This window comes from Periplaneta americana, chromosome 17 (genome assembly GCF_040183065.1).
Source record: "Periplaneta americana isolate PAMFEO1 chromosome 17, P.americana_PAMFEO1_priV1, whole genome shotgun sequence".
NCBI classification, from domain to species: domain Eukaryota; kingdom Metazoa; phylum Arthropoda; class Insecta; order Blattodea; family Blattidae; genus Periplaneta; species Periplaneta americana.
In genome coordinates, this window is record NC_091133.1 from 15,828,818 (window position 1) to 15,846,612 (window position 17,795).

General features: G+C 36.7%; 1 protein-coding gene across 4 annotated transcripts in view; it reads left to right on the forward strand.

Moving 5' to 3' along the window:
* Positions 1 to 17,795, forward strand: part of LOC138692964 (calphotin-like) — a 52,106-nt gene that overhangs the window by 21,164 nt on the left and 13,147 nt on the right. Inside the window, exons 1-2 of one of the 4 annotated variants that reach the window (XR_011330180.1) lie at positions 7,915 to 9,829; positions 15,045 to 15,227. The exons of 1 other annotated variant lie outside the window; for it this stretch is intronic. The gene's annotated coding sequence lies outside the window, so the exon portion shown is untranslated. Of the gene's footprint in view, positions 1 to 7,765; positions 9,830 to 15,044; positions 15,228 to 17,795 lie in introns of those variants that run through there. 2 more of the 4 variants (XR_011330181.1, XR_011330182.1) reach the window with 2 other exon arrangements.

The window sequence follows — 17,795 nt, forward strand, 5'->3', positions numbered from 1 at the left end:
CAACACATGACTCAATATTCTAAAACCAAGAAGAGAGAAAGAGAAAGAACTTCCCAATACAGCCGCAACTAGCTGTGACTATAAGCAGTACAGCAGTACAGTTATCAGTGGTGGGTAGGACATCTCCAAATTCGGCTCCCCTCGTGTGTTCTAGTTAAGTTTAAACACTCCACTAACCAGCTATCTTATTGGTTGAACTGCTGTTGTCATGGTTACTGTGGAGCAGAGTGATGTAGCTGTCTCCTCTCTCCCGCTCTCGCATAGACACTGCAGGCTGCTAGATGTCGACTGTACAGTTTACAGCGCTATTTGTTATTTTTCGGTACGAATTGTTTGTACTATCTACAGGATAGCGAGTGGGCATCACCAACTAGATGTGGTCGACTTTATGTAACTTACATCTTAATTGAGGGGCTTAGAACAAAAAGCAGGTAAGTGAAATTATTAAAAAAATGAGGTCAGTGCGTGTTGTGATAGCCCAAAAGGATATTTCTTTGGGATAAAATCAGGTAAGTGATCACACTGTGCAGTGCTGCTATATGGGCATCATTTCACCAAACTAGTGTATAATATTTCATTGCATGTAGGACTTTAACTGTAATTTCCTCAAAACTAGGTTTATGTCACTTACCTGCTTTTTGTTCTAAGCCCCTCAGTTGTAGTGAATAGTAAAATTAATATAAAAGGAAAAATGTTTGTCATTTGCTATAACTTGTCTGTGATCTTAAATTCAGCTGGAATTAATACTGTTATATTGTGTTCTGGTAAAATATTAGAGGAAGCATGGCCTCCCTTGTCTCCCCTGAAAATCTGCCGCTGGTTCAAACAGAATGAAACAAGCAAAAAGCTGCATCTCAACTGTGAATGTTTGCACAAAAATATAAACAGGATAGAAAGTGCTCAGTAACAGTAACTTCACACACTAAATCCTTAGGATGAAAGGAATATAATCTTCCTTCGTCACTTTATCTTTTTATACTATATTTTGTCTTTATTAATTATTTTCTTTGTTTATAATGAGTGATATGACAAGGTAATCCTTAGTGAAAGAAGAGCAGTTTAGATTTATTTTCTCTGTGTCTCTAGTTTTACTAAGGAGTTAATGCGTTTAACTTCATTAACCTTTAAACCGGCAGTCATACACGTTTTTAGGTTTTATTTGTATTGTTTTATTTTAGTCTATTGTATTCTCTTGACACTGCTTCTCTCCAAACAGATGCTCCATACATTAATAGAGGGGGGGTGTGGGTGTGTGTGTATGTGTGTGTGTGTGTGTGCGTGCGTGCACGTGCATGAGCTCCTGTGCGTTTTTTTTTTCAATGTACATTATACTGTAGGTTAAACATTCTTGAAAATACGGTTCCATATTGTTGTAAGGGAAAAAGGAACCGGTCACCCTACCCCATTATCTTCTGGCCTAGTTGCCTCATAAGTGGTGCCTTCTTGGTATCACTTGTGAGGTTCAGACCTGTCTTTGGACAGTTGACTAAACAACAACAGTTATAAAAATATAGTGTATAGGCCTAAAGTTCGTATAAAACATTTAATTTATGCCTAAAGTTCGTATAAAATATTTCATTTTTTAAATTCCTTGAACTAAAAACTTACAAAAATTGGTTATGTTAATTTATTTCATATAAAAAACAAGTTTATACATAATTATAGTAAGTAGGTAGCTACCATACTAGGCCTATGTATAAATAAATTGGTGGTGTATATATTTTCACATTAGGTAAATGGTAACTAAATTTCTGATCTTCTTCTTAATTCAGCTATCCACTTTTCAGCGGTTGCTTCTAATTCCTGTCCGCCATAAGGATCTATCATTCCACTGGCCATCTTCTAAGTCGAATTTAATCATAACTTTTCACACTACCACACCAACTTAAACGAGTACGTCCTCTTTCCCTTCTTCCTGTGGGGGACCAATGAATTATCTGTCTGGGCTATCTCTCCTCCTTTTCCATTCTTTGTACATGTCTGTACCACTGCAGTAGCCGTTCCTCAATCCTGTTTACTACAGTTTCTTCTGCTTCCATCTCTGCTGTAATAAAATCATTTCTGATATGTATTTAAAATTGTTTTAATTAATAACATTAATTACCTTACCCAAGGTAACATTTAGCAATTTTAAAAGTTGGGCCTTTTTTTAAAATCTATGTTTGTTGTTTTATTGATATAAATATTTATACATTTTGAATATTTTTGTAATAATATTTTCAAGAACAAGTCTCCAGGTATCGATCAAATTCCAGCAGAATTAATACAAGAGGGTGGAAGTGCATTATATAGCGAAATTTATAAACTTGTACTTGCTATTTGGGAAAAGGAAATTGTACCAGAACAATGGAAGGAGTCCATAATTGTACCCATTTTTAAAAAGGGGGACAAAACCGACTGTGGTAACTTTCGAGGAATATCACTTTTGTTGACGTCGTACAAAATTTTGTCCAATATTCTTTTGAGAAGATTAACTCCGTAAGTAGATGAAATTATTGGGGATCATCAGTGCGATTTTCGGCGTAATAGATCGACTATTGATCAGATTTTTTGTATTCGACAGATAATGGAGAAAAAATGGGAGTATAAGGGTACAGTACATCAGTTATTCATAGATTTCAAAAAGGCATATGACTCGGTTAAGAGGGAAGTATTATATGATATTCTTATTGAATTTGGTATTCCCAAGAAACTAGTTCGATTAATTAAAATGTGTCTCAGTGAAACATACAGCAGAGTCCGTATAGGTCAGTTTCTATCTGATGCTTTTCCAATTCACTGCGGGCTAAAGCAGGGAGATGCACTATCACCTTTACTTTTTAACTTCGCTCTAGAATATGCCATTAGGAAAGTTCAGGATAACAGGCAGGGTTTGGAATTGAACGGGTTACATCAGCTTCTTGTCTATGCAGATGACGTGAATATGTTAGGAGAAAATACACAAACGATTAGGGAAAACACGGAAATTTTACTTGAAGCAAGTAAAGCGATTGGTTTGGAAGTAAATCCCGAAAAGACGAAGTATATGATTATGTCTCGTGACCAGAATATTGTACTAAATGGAAATATAAAAATTGGAGATTTATCCTTCGAAGAGGTGGAAAAATTCAAATATCTTGGAGCAACAGTAACAAATATAAATGACACTCGGGAGGAAATTAAATTCAGAATAAATATGGGAAATGCGTGTTATTATTCGGTTGAGAAGCTCTTATCATCCAGTCTGCTGTCCAAAAATCTGAAAGTTAGAATTTATAAAACAGTTATATTACCGGTTGTTCTGTATGGTTGTGAAACTTGGACTCTCACTCTGAGAGAGGAACATAGGTTAAGGGTGTTTGAGAATAAGGTGCTTAGGAAAATATTTGGGGCTAAGCGGGATGAAGTTACAGGAGAATAGAGAAAGTTACACAACACAGAACTGCACGCATTGTATTCTTCACCTGACATAATTAGGAACTTAAAATCCAGACGTTTGAGATGGGCAGGGCATGTAGCACATATGGGCGAATCCAGAAATGCATATAGAGTGTTAGTTGGGAGACCGGAGGGAAAAAGACCTTTAGGGAGGCCGAGATGTAGATGGGAGGATAATATTAAAATGGATTTGAGGGAGGTGGGGTATGATGATAGAGACTGGATTAATCTTGCACAGGATAGGGACCGATGGCGGGCTTATGTGAGGGCGGCAATGAACCTTCGGGTTCCTTAAAAGCCATTTGTAAGTAAGTAAGTAAGTAATATTTTCAAGAATTTAAGTTAGATAAATTTACTTTGAGTGAGCACAAAAAAATGAGGTAATATCAGCCCACTGGATAACTGGTCCAATTTCTCCAGTTACCATAAATGCTACAGTAGGTCTACTCTACTACAAAAACAACAGGCAACATGATCAACTGTGCACTCAGTGTTACTCAGTTATATCTAATGTTTCAAAACACACAACACCTTAGGCAAAAATTTTTAACAAAGGAAAACTTGATGATTTTTGCAGTAATAGAACAATAAAGAAAGTAACTTAGGAGGAGATTGATGTGCTGTAACATATGATGACATCAAATACGCTACTGGCGCAGTTCAGTAGGCTAAGGCGCCTGCCTGCTGATTCAAAGTTGCGCTCGGGTGCGGGTTTGATTCCTGATTGGGCTTATTACCTGGTTGGGTTTTTTCCGAAGTTTTCCTCAACTGTAAGACGAATGTCAGGTATTCTATGGCAAATCCTCGGCCTCATCTCGCCAAATACCATTTCACTATCACCAATCTCATCGACACTAAATAACCTAGTAGTTTATACAGCCTTAAATAACCAATTAAAAAAAAAGTGAAAAAAAAAGACATCATATATCCTGGGGAAGTTACAAAAGCTTGTGGTGGCGAAGGATTTAAAGTGCCTGTGATGTTCAAGGAAGAGAAGTATTACAAATGGCAGAAAAAGTGGACATATTGGTGTATTCATCACGTGACATTACACAGGAGATATCATCCCACATATGGTTGTAAACAACCGTGAATATTTTAAATCTTAAAGTGTATTTTAGTAAATCAAGTGTTTTTGTATAAGAACTGTAGGCACAGTGTCTTTCACAAGAAGTGATGCATTATAGTGCATTTAAAACAATTAGTAATCAACATGACAGAAATGTTTGTGTGTCACAACATATTTGCAATATTTTATTTGTTAATGGCACTGTTATTTTTTTTTTTATGTTTGTGATTTAACAGTTATGTGTACTGATATGATATGATATATATTTCTTCACAGCACTTCTTTACATGTAATGGTGTACCTCAAATTTCTGTATCTGGTGCCACCATTAACATATTATTACAATAACACATTATTTGCAGTACACGTCTGCACACATACTCTCAGTTCCGCTATATACCTTTTTCATTACTTGGTCAATCTCCCCTTCATTATTTCTCTACATTTCATTTGCTATTCTCTATTTGTTCATTAATCCTAATATATCTAATATTATATACTCCTTTCACACCAGGGGCGTATACTGGTTAAAGGGTTTGGGCTACCGCTGACCCTATTATTACACAAAATATATCTAACAATTACTTTAATTTTAATTACTATGGTAAAACTAATAATACAAAATTATTACATTATGTTATATTATAAACTTTTTCTTTTGTAATTTCCTTGGTAGCCCGCAAAATACGCCCCTGTTTCACACCCTCCTTTTCCTCTAACTACTATTCACTAAAATCTCAATTTCAATTTTTCTCTATAAATTATCATATTGAATTACTTGCCTATTTGCTCTTTGACCTTTTATTCAATTACTGTTCCAACATTCAAATGTTAGTACTAATTTTGTGCTGACACTTGTTTCTTTCTCTAAACCCTTTCTCACTATTTTCACTCATTTCTATTTGCGCTCACTTTCACTTTCACACTATTCTGCTTACACCTAATCCATTGTCACTATTCTCACTTCCTATAAATACTTATATTTTATTTTACACATCTGCTTATACACTTTCTCTCTCCCCTATACTTCTCGATTTTTTCCAGTTTCACTATACTTGCACTTTTTGATCACAACCCCACTTTTTTTTTACACATATCAAATATCTCTGCTAAATCCTCAACTGTCGCAAATTCTGACCTTTCTTTACTGTTCGTCTCTGCCTTATTTCTGACTTTGTCTTCCTTTCTATTTATTTCTTCTTCTATTCCTCTTTTATTTCCCCCCCCCCATGCTTTCACTTTCACATACTAGATTTCCAGGGGCGGATGCAAGGGGGGGGATTAAGGGGATATATCCCCTCCCGAAATTTTGAGAAAAATACGAAACAAGAAACAAAAATAATATTAATTTTACTTCGTGAATGTACATAGGAATTAGAGAGTTTTCCACGTAAATTCTCTTTGCTAAAGTGTTACATTCCAAGAACTGCAGGAAGACAAACACAGCGTTGTTACTTCAAGACAGAGAGTCATGAAGAGTATTTTAGGTTTTTAATTTTCCTTCTCTTCTTAGACTATTTCATTGGTCAGCTCAAGGACAGGTTTTTAAATCATAAGGGAATCCTAAAGTCCATACAAACTTTTCTGCCTAAAAACGTAGTACGAGCATCAGATGAAGATTAGAAACTGCTGTTGAGGCTATAGTAAATCAGTGGCCCAATGATGTTGATGCATCATCAGAGTCTTTCTTCAATGAATTGAAGATGTGGAGAAGAAATTTCCTTGATCAGAAAAATCTTCACCTAATACTTACTGACTTTATATCATCTTTGAACAGGTGCAATGAAATTATTTTTCCCTGCACTCACAAGGCGCTGAAACTTTTCTGCACATTGCCTGTAACTACAGCAACACCAGAACGATCGTTCTCAACATTGCGGTATTTGAAGACTTACTTGAGGAGCACGATGGGAGCAGACAAATTAAATGGACTGGCCTTGATGTATATACTGTACATAAAAATGTGGAAGTAAAAGCTCATGAAGTACTAGACGAAATGTCTAAGAAGCCTCGTCGCCTTCTTCTGCAAATGTCATTCTGTCATTGTTTTTGTATTGCAGTCATTGTAAATGTTAAAATTAAAAAATTATGGTTTATTTAACAATGCTTGCAATTGCCGAGGTTATATCAGCGTTGCCGGTGTGCCAGAATTTTTTCCCTCAGGACTTCTTTTACATGCCGGTAAATCGACTGATATGAGGCCTGTCGCTTTTTAATACACTTAAATGCCATCAAGCTGGGTGCACAGAAGGCTATACCGACTACGCTACTCAGGCCAACTTGTAAATGTTTGTGACTCAGAAACAAATTGTGAGTATATAAACTTATTTCTCATTACTCCATTTTTACTATCTCCTCAAATCCCTCCCCGAAAAAAAATCCTGCGTCCGCCCCTGTAGATTTCCACTTACACTTGCACCCTTATTCTTTTCACTACTTTCTTCCCTATCACTTCCCGACTCTTGGTTTCTCTTTTTATCACCTCTCGCCTTTTTTCTAGCACCTGTGTTGTTTGTTCCGTTATTGTCAGCATTCCTTCTGGAGTGCGCTAACCTTACCGCCATCGTATGGAGACTAGGAATCCTCTTACGTTGCACGCTCATGTTACTGTTTTCTTCTCCTTGCTGCACCAACATCTTTACACTTCCTCGTACGTCAGTATGTGGGTTCCTGAACTCATTACTATTCCCTCCTGTTACCATGTGTTGATTTTCGACAAAGTTATGTGTACTACACAAGTGTCTTAATAGTTTGGAAAACAACTGAATGCTTTTATATCATTTGACACAATAATATGAACATTTTCATTTTGGTAATAAATTAAGTAGCAAGAAAATGTTCGTGTGTCACATCATATAATATTTCATATTTTTTACAGTATTAATTTTTCCTTTTCATTAAGAATTTGTGTTTATATTTAGCAATGTCTTTTTCATGAACTACTAAGTTTTTTAATTAAATATCCTGCGAAGATCACGTCAGTTACTTCGAAAGTGTTACTATGGAATGACCCTACTACATATTTGACGTTAGAATCTAATATAAACCAAAGTTCCGTGATGAAAATTCTTAAAAATGCCAAGCAACATTCATATAAAATTCAACTTTTACAGGAACTTTCAGAGGAAGATCCTGACAGAAGAATGCTTAATTATAGCAGGTAATACTAAAAGAAAATAAATAGTTTCTATTTCAGATCTGCCCTTCAATACATCCAAATAATAAATAAAATTCTATCTCAAAGATCTGTATGAAAACGAGTGCAAAATAAAAGGACATTTCTAATCTGTGTGATATTGTTGGTTGGCGAGCAAAGTATATCATTCAAATAGAAAGATATAGAGAAATGTCTATTATTGGATAAGTCCTGAACTGGCAATAATCTCACTATGAGAAAATGTTGGTAAAAGTCAGGAAACATTTAATTAATGAAAAATGTGTCTTATTATTGAAAAAGTTTTCCTTCCAGAAGCACAACTGTTTTACCCAGCTGTAATTAGAAAAATGGTTGAGTGATACACTTCAGTGTATGAAGTAACTAAATCTTTCACAACATTTCGCCTACGTTTTTTGCTCGAGTTGAAATTTAGCTGCTAATAGAGCAATTGACATGTACATGGTTTGATAAGAACAGAATGTGGAATAATTACGCCATGTTTTTCATATCATCTCATTAAAATGAAAATTTTTATAAAGTCGGGTGTACACTTTCAATCAGGAAAAGAGTGGAATAATTCTTCTCAGGTTCTCAGCCAAATGAGTTGGATAGTTGTTTCCAAGCTTTCGATGACTAGCTCTGCCATCTTCTTCAGGGATTGAAGTGTCGTGGAACCATTTCTAGCTGTGTATAAGCTGTCAGTAGGGCTTCCCTCTGCAGGCCAATCAGGAGCTAGTTTTAAGGCCCTACCTCAGTCAAGATTGGCAGGCTGCTAAGAAAACATCTATCCATAAGCCACCCACAAAGGGTCGTCAGCACAGAGCACCCTGGGGCTAGCGTCTCTTACCCACGGACAACGCAGTGGACCGTGGTGCACTCGTAGCTGCTAGCGGGTATGCTCTCTACCTCTTCCTGCTGCACGACAGTGCACACAGGACAGCACCACTTACCCATCACACATTTCAGTGAGTGCTGACGACCACTGATTTAGAACTTGCTGAGACCAGTTAAAGACGACCTTGGTCTTACGACACCTGGTGTCTACAAAATACCTTGTGTGTGTGTGTGTGGGAAGATTGGGCAGATGGGATGCACCATTATGGAATGTAGCAAGGTACATCAATGCAGCATAAGACTATACTACCCTGATAAGTCGGCAGTAGTGCAAAACAGACTGGAAATGGGCCACAAGATAGATTTTGATGCCACCACTGTCTTGGACAAGACATCGGGGTTAAAGGGGCCTGATCATCAAGGAAACCATCGAAATCCAGCTATTTCTTTATAGATGGCAATAATTTCAACAGAGATGGGGGCCTATAGCTGAGTACAGCATGGAAACCTGCCATCAACACGCTTCAACCAACCAGAACAAGGCAGTCAGTCGGGACTAGGATCTAGCTCCTGATTATCCAACACACTTCGACCAACTAGGACACAGCAGGTGATCGGGATTAGGAACTAGCTCCTGATTGGCTCGCAGTGGGAAGCAAGCCCTGCTAACAGCATGACGCTCATACCAGCTAGACATGGTCCCACAACACTTAAATCCCTGAAGAAGATGGCAGAGCTAGTCCTCAAAAGCCTGGAAGCAAGTATCCAACCCACCTGGCTGAGAACCCGAAAAGAATTATTCCATATCAAATGCTGGGGAAGTCCTACAGGAAACGAGTGTTTTGTTTTTAATTAACTGTCCAAAGACATCTGAACATCATAAGTGATACCACGAAGGCACCACTTATGAGGCAACTAGGCCAGGAGATGGGGTAGGGTGGCCAGTTTCTTTCCCACTCCATTGCATACATCGAGCGAGAAAATCTCAAAATACGATCTAAAGAAATTTCCCTAGAATCAAGCGTAGGTTCCCTGTACTATTGCGTTGGTGACACTGCTTGCTGCAGAGACAGCTGATAGAAAATACTGCGTTGTGATTGGTTCAGAAGGCTACCGTACAGCATTCTTCAACTTTTTCAAAGAAAGGATTGCCAACGCAAATAACACTGTCAGGTCACATATTAACTGCTCAGGAGTCCAAGGTTACAACGGCTGGGTAATAGTTGCCAACTCTGAAGTGGATAACTCCCGAACTACCCTCATTGATACACGTAATAAGGGTAAATAACATAGGCGTTTAAATCTAGTAATCTTGGATAAGACTTCTCAAAATAATTTTAAAACAAATAATGGTAAGTAGTAGGTATACACTTTACAGTCATAATAGCCTACATGTTCTTCATTTAAAGAAATAATGATACTGCCAGTTCAGACTTTCATGAACAACATGAATTGAAATTAGCGACGTTGAGACCAAAGACGTGTTGAGACTGTCTTTGGTGAATCAGCGAAGTTCTGTGATTTCGGAATTGCCAGTGCCCAGTACTGACGTCATAAGACAAAAAACCACCAGTTTTTGCCCAGTTCTTGAAAAATCCTGGACAGATTCGTATTTGCAAGGCATAACAAAAGCCTAATGTAACCTAACCTAACCTAACCTCTCACAGATTCGTATATGCGAGTGTAGACTAGCGTGAAACTTTTGTAATGTCACCAAAGTTATATTGGTATGACTGAGCGGAGAGTTCTAAACACTTGAAAATTTATAAGCGGAATGTCAGTATGAAGTATTAACTGCACAAGAGGAGTAGAATAGAATAGAAGAGAGAGGCTGAAAAGGCGGATTAAGTGTAATCTGTCAAGAAGCTTCTTTTTACCAGCAGTGGAGCACCACATGCACAAAAATGGCGGGATTTTCAAACGACTTCCTGCACAGGAAATAGCGGGAATTTCAAAATACTTGTTTGCACATCCCCGTTACATTCATATTAACATGAATGTTTGAAATGTAACCATCCCTATTACAATCCCTTTTTTTTTTTTATTATCTTTAGCCATAAACTTTTTTTTTGCAATTACAATACCGTCAGTGTTTTCAGAACTCCTCTTGCTATGCACTGGTTTAGATCTATCTTTGATCGCGATGTAAAGTAGTTTTTCTTTTACCTGGTTAGACTATTTAAAGGTGCTGTATCAACTACTAGGTTATTTAGGGTCGATGGGATTGGTGATAGCGAGATGGTATTTGGCGAGACGAGACGGAGGATTCGCCATAGATTACCTGACATTCGCCTTATGGTTGAGGAAAATTTGGGGTAAAAACCCAAGCTGGTATCGAACCCACGCCCGAACGCAACTCCGGATTGGCAGGCAAGCGCCTTAGCCGACTGAGCTATGCTGTTGGCTGCGAAAGTAGTATGCACATCTAGTTTGTTCCGATTGAGTGTTGCAACAAATACGGTGACCTTGTTTAATAATTACAACCTTACCGATAAGCGTAATTTTACTGCTCAAAGATAGTTGTTTTGTTTCGTTTCTCTTGCTGTATAGACTTGAATATACACTGCCTAAAATCAAGACAATATCAGGACAACCACGAAATAGTTGGACCTCAGTTGTTCCGAAGTCTGGTTGGACCCCACAAGTAACACCAACAAGACATCACTGATGAGGTAACTAAGCCAGAAGACAATGGGGTAGGGTGGTTAGTTCCTTTGCGCCTCCATTGCATACATCGTTGACTATATACATATTACACTAATCAGACTTCAGATGCATACAAACAAAATTGTTCTTCCTCTGGTTATAGCGTCAAGTGAGATGTACTGCCTGATAATAGATGTATAGGTCTATATCAGCCAGAACCTCAGTCAGAGGTATTGGATCACAGTATAAGTATTAATACAGATATGAAATTATGTGTTAATAGTGCTGTGACAGTCTTAGCTGAGCATCACTAGTGCCTCTGGTGGTGAATAACTATAAGTACATGCTCACAATATGTATTAACTTGGAAAAATAAATAAACAATTCACAAAATATGTAATACTTACTTACTCACTGGCTTTTAAGGAACCCGTAGGTTCATTGCCGCCCTCACATAAGCCCGCCATCGGTCCCTATCCTGTGCAAGATTAATCCAGTCTCTACCATCATATCCTACCTCCCTCAAATCCATTTTAATATTATCTTCCCATCTACGTCTCGGCCTCCCCAAAGGTCTTTTTCCCTCCGGCCTCCCAACTAACACTCTATATGCATTTCTGGATTCGCCCATACGTGCTACATGTCCTGCCCATCTCAAACGTCTGGATTTAATGTTCCTAATTATGTCAGGTGAAGTATACAATGTGTGCAGCTCTGCGTTGTGTAATTTTCTCCATTCTCCTGTAACTTCATCCCTCTTAGCCCCAAATATTTTCCTAAGAACCTTATTCTCAAACACCCTTAACCTATGTTCCTCTCTCAGAGTGAGAGTCCAAGTTCCACAACCATACAGAACAACCGGTAATATAACTGTTTTATAAATTCTAACTTTCAGACTTTTTGACAGAAGACTAGATGACAAAAGCTTCTCAACCGAATAATAACAGGCATGTCCCATATTTATTCTGCGTTTAATTTCCTCCCGAGTGTCATTTATATTTGTTACTGTTGCTCCAAGATATCTGAATTTTTCCACCTCTTCGAAGGATAAATCTCCAATTTTTATAGTTCCATTTCGTACAATATTCTGGTCACGAGACATAATCATATACTTAGTCTTTTCGGGATTTACTTCCAACCCTATCGCTCTACTTGCTTCAACAAGAATTTCCGCGTTTTCCCTAATTGTTACAAAATATGTAATATTAAATAAAAAGAAAATGCACATTATTGCATCTCTGACAGCTTCCATTTAAGTACAGGAACAAGAAAAAACGGGAAGCACAGAATTTTACTTGAGAATTAGCACTAACTTCACATGCTGCTTAATCTGTAACTATATGTAGGCTACTGCAGGCCCTATTATTACAGGTCTATTAATTCCAAAATGATTTATTGGAAGGTTAATGTCACTGACAAATAAATATGCAATGTGGTCATTATTCAACAGAGTTCAGGAATACATTCTTAAAATATAATTTAAATACAATAAATAATTATATTTTAAGAAGTTAATATATCTGTTTTATTACAAAGATGACAGTGATATACCAATAGAATGGAATCATCATTATTATTACACAATACATTCAATTCAAAAATCATCAACACAAAATAACACTGTGATATTACCAATTGACAAAAACTGTAATTCACAGTTTTTAGCAAAATTTGAGAACTTTGAAACTTTGAAGACAATTAAAAGTTCAGAATTTTTAAGAACTGCTAAAAGTCTCCTTATATTAGTGACAAATAGCACAATCTTTGCCTGTTAATGAAATTAATAATAACAATCAAGGTTTTATTTCATATACCATCTATGCTTATCCTTTTAACAAATTTATTGGTTTTCAATACTTTGTTACATATACTTTGAATTGAACGTTTTCGGCTCTATTGAGCCATCATCAAAACCATTTATGCCCATATGCATGAAAAAGGTACACATATAATGCAATACAAATAAACCCAAATAATATCAAATAACATGATTCTATGTAAAACATTAAATATATGTCGATATTACATTATTATATAAAACTGGCTATATAAGCCATATTCAGGTGTTAAAATATTGATGCTAAAATTATTACATAATAAGCTTTAAAAATTGTAAAACAATTGTAGTTATCGGGTTGATGTCTGTGTGGAATTCCAAAACTGATAGTGGTTAGATGCAACAACTGTGGGGGAAGAAAATATCAAATGTAATATCTATACTCAAAATACAAAGAAAGTGATGTACAATACCAGAACAAAGTGCATATATAAATCACAATGCTATTATTATTACCATGATCTTAATAAGTTACATGAATCTAAATAGAGAACATCTTGTAGAGAGATTATGTGTACGCAAGCGCATGGAGCAGTTGTCTGTTAAATGAAATGTTATTGAAACTTTATAAGACCGGATTTTGTGTAAGAGTTAAACAAGGGGAATTAATTGACTATATTGTAGAGTAAAGCTATACGAATTCAACTTATAATGTTAAGTGTTGCGGAGGTGTTCTTGTGGTCGAGGAGAGTAGGAGGCAACTGTTTCGTGCGCAGCGTGTACAGAAATTACGTAAACTATGTCACAGCTGACGATGAAAGGGGGGGGGGAGAATGGTGATAGGTTGAAAAGCCATCACGTGAGTTGTGTGCGTTCAGGTTAAATAAAGGGTTATGTAAATTTGGAATATGCTCGTTTAGAAGAGGTGTGCCTAATTTAAATGCCCGGGCTATGTGAAAATCTTCTGCTGCAGTAATGTGTGAACAATTATTTAAGGGGAGTATTACACGTAATGCTTCGTTGATGTTAGTTAACTCATGACCATTCTCAATTAGATGGGTCGCGAACTTAGACTTTCTCCTGTTGTATTTAAAATCTGCGACATGTTCACTGAATCTAGTTTTAAAATTTCTACGAGTCTGCCCTATGTATTTATGTGGACAATTTTTACACTGTAGCATATATATGCCCCTATTCTGATACTTGTCAATTGTGTTGAGCTTGTTGGGAATAATATTATTGAGTTTATTGTTTGTACGAAAAGCTAATTCAATGCCATGTTTTTTTAAAAAGGTTATTAAGCTGGTTGGAAACTTTTCCAAAGTATGTCATGCTAACTCGTTTCTTAGCTGTAGTGGATTCAGTTGCCGAACATGTGGTATGCTGATTGTGTAACAACTTGTTTTTTCGTTTATGAAACAGTTTATTTATTTCTAGCTTATTAAAACCATTTGACCTTTCTAATTTTGTGATATAGGCAAATTCTTTGTTGAATCGTTTTTTGCTTAAAGGCACCATTAATAATCTATCAAAGAGGTATCTAAATTTACTGAATTTATGTATTTCGGGATGATTTGATTCTCTATTTATGGTATGGTTAGTAGAAATAGGCTTTCTAAAGATGTCATAATTTATCTTGGAATTCATTATAAATATACGCAAGGCTAAGAAATTTATAGATCTGTTTATATCTTGTTCGGAAGTAAAACTTATATTAGAATGTAGCTGATTGAAAGCATTGGTAATGCTATCACTGATATTACTATCGTTCTCATACACGAGTAGTGTATCGTCTACATATCTAACATAGGCAGTAATGTTAAACTTATTCGAAAGGGCTGGGACATTGTTGTTTTCCAAATTTTGTAGAAAAATTTCAGCCAATAAGCCAGGGAGTGGGTCGTCCATGGCTAAGCCTTTGTTCTGTTGGTATACAACGTTATTAAACTTGAAATAATTTTGTTTCAATGAAATCTTGAGGAGATGTATCACTTGGTTTATTAAAACCGAATCTAATTGGACTTCAGCGAGTTTGACTTTAATAATATCCAGGGTCTCGTCGATATTCATTCTTTTGAAGTATCTACTTAAGGATCGGTTCTGATTACTTCATATTTTTCCATAATTTTATCATTCTTTTTAAGGCAGTACATGAAGGACACATGAAAATCCACGCAATGCGACTTACACCAGGACTGGAAATAAAATCTCAACTTCTTGACTTCGTAATATCCCGTCAACTGAAAGCTGTGTTCATTCTCACCTGCTGTGGTAGTGTAAGGAAAGCAACTCTTCGTTATGCCACAAATGAAGAACAGAAACATAAGGTATGCTGATGCATTAAGTTATTATTAGAGAGGGGAATTTTAAGCCCTAAAAAGTGACATTTTAGGCGCCTAAAATAGGCTCTTAAACTCTTTTATTTAGGCTCTATAAAATAAGAAATAGGTTTTTTTTTTGTTAAAGAATGTCACTACGAGTGTTTTTCATTCACCAATCACATTTCTATAGTTTGCTTCACAGTAGATGATCAGCATCTATTGTGGCTGTTGTGTCGTTCACTGCTGTACTTACAAATGGTGAGAAAAAAGGAAGGGGTTGTTATCTGTCTTGGAACGTAAGAAAATGCTTATTCGGGTACAACCCAGCAAATTTGTGTTAATTACTGACAGACAGAGGAAGCTATAATAATAATAATAATAATAATAATAATAATTTGTCCCGCAGGTGTTCTTTTAAGCACACTTAAATGCCATTGACCTTGGCTGGGATCGAACCCCCAACCTCGAGCACAGAAGGCCAACGCTATACCGACTATGATACCCAGCCCGACTGAAAGTTGGAATTTTAGGATTGAAGTATTGTAAGAATGAGAAGGAGTGGCTCGGAGGTATTTCTCTGTTGTGTTGTTCACTGCTAGGAAGGAGTCGTTGTTATCCGTCTTGAAATGTGAACGGTACAGGATGTAAAGAATAACAGTAAACAGTTACGAAAAATGCAAAATTTAAAAACAGGCACTAACATCGAAATAAGCATTTTAGGCACTATAAAATCCCTTTATTTATACCTATATTTCCATGAAATATGTAAATATTAAATCTCAAGCCTATATGTATCAAGAAAAAAATAGGTTTTTGCCTAAATTCCGTTCTCTAATTCAGTGGCGGTTCCTCGGGGGAGGGAAGGGAGGAACGTCCTCCTCACGTTTTTCTTCTTTTGAAAGTAAATACCAAATGAAATATATGCCTTGAAATTCGAGAAAGATTCGATAATTTTTAAGTTCACAACTATAAGAAAACCCTGGTTGATCGAGTTTTAAACGACGCGCACTCATGTGCTGCTAGAACACTGTGAGAAAGATGCGAGATTGTTTGTGTGGAGGAAAGTCAATCCATTCCTCCTCTACTGCAGTTAACACACGTGGACAGCGGCCAGAGAAAGAAGCAGAGTTTTAAAGCAAGTAAATGAATGGATAGGGAGGAGATCCTCCTCAGCACATGGGCGGGAAATAGAAACCGCCTGGTCATGCAGCAAAGCTCGCTACCACTGCCATCTAACAATGCTGCATTCAACCAGACTATAACACATCTAGGAGGAGGCACAATAAAAACAGTTTTAACGCAAATCTATGAAATACAACATATAAACTTGTTTTAAATTATAAATCAAAATATATTATTCATTTCACTTTATATAACTTAAGCTACTACTCGTATTCATGGTTTGAAACTTTCGAGGATATCTGAAAGTTGAAGTTGGATTTATATAAAAACAAAGAGGAAGTAGTTCTACGTTATTATCGCAGATCTTTTTGGCCCCTGAAATTCACTTCCATTCATTGCCTACAGGACAGAACAACAGCAAAGTTGTCTGTTTTATACAAATATATTTGAAATTGAAAGTACTGCAAACTACATTATTTTTAACGTAAGAAAAATTAATCGGTCACTGGCAGCTTTGAACATTAATGGTAGTATGACTTTACAAGAACTGACATTCTTCAAAAGCATGTGATACGGACCTTGTAAAATGTACATGTGGCAACACAGACCACGTGGGTGGGTGCAGTATTCTCGTTTTCCTAACAGATTATTTCCCATTCCCACTTCAGTAAAACGGTTCCGGTTACGTGTTAGTAGCTATAGTCTCTTCCAACACGTGTGATGCTGTAGTGTGCGCGAAAAATGCTGTAAGATTGTGAATTTCCTTGTAATTGTTAATTTGTGCAATTATCCAACAATGAATGGAACTGAAAACATAACATATTTTGGACAATTTAGGAAATTCAGTTTACAAGAACAGATTATTGCTATACAAAAAGGAAGGCCAACCCCAACACTACCTGGTTTTACATGTATGCCTGTAGGCTAATTTTTAGCATGTTTCTCTCAAGAAGGTGTCATTTTGCGCTGTTAACTTCTTTCCTCCTCTTAAGAAATATGCAGGAACCGCCACTGCTCTAGTTATTATGTTACTGTACATATAGGACTGTTCATAAAGTAATCTCCGTTTGGTAATTAAAAAAAATGCAAATCTAGGTATAGAACATTTTATCATAACAACTTGAAGCTATAGTTTTACACTACTTTTCGACATAGTCACCCTTCAAATTGAAGTACTTATCATGAAATCCCCTATCCATAGAACTCTGCCACCTGGGACTTAACCACCGTTGAGCACTACTTTTCACTTCATCTTCATTGAACCACTGAGAAGCAAGCCACTTCATGTTGTGAAGAGATGGTAATCTCTGGGAGCCAAATGCGGGCTATATGGGGGATGATCGAACACTTCCCGATTGAAGTGTTAATGAAGTTGCTGAGTGAAAGAGGCAGTATGGAGGCGGGCATTATCATGCAAAAACAACACACCCGAACTCAGCAAACTGTGATACT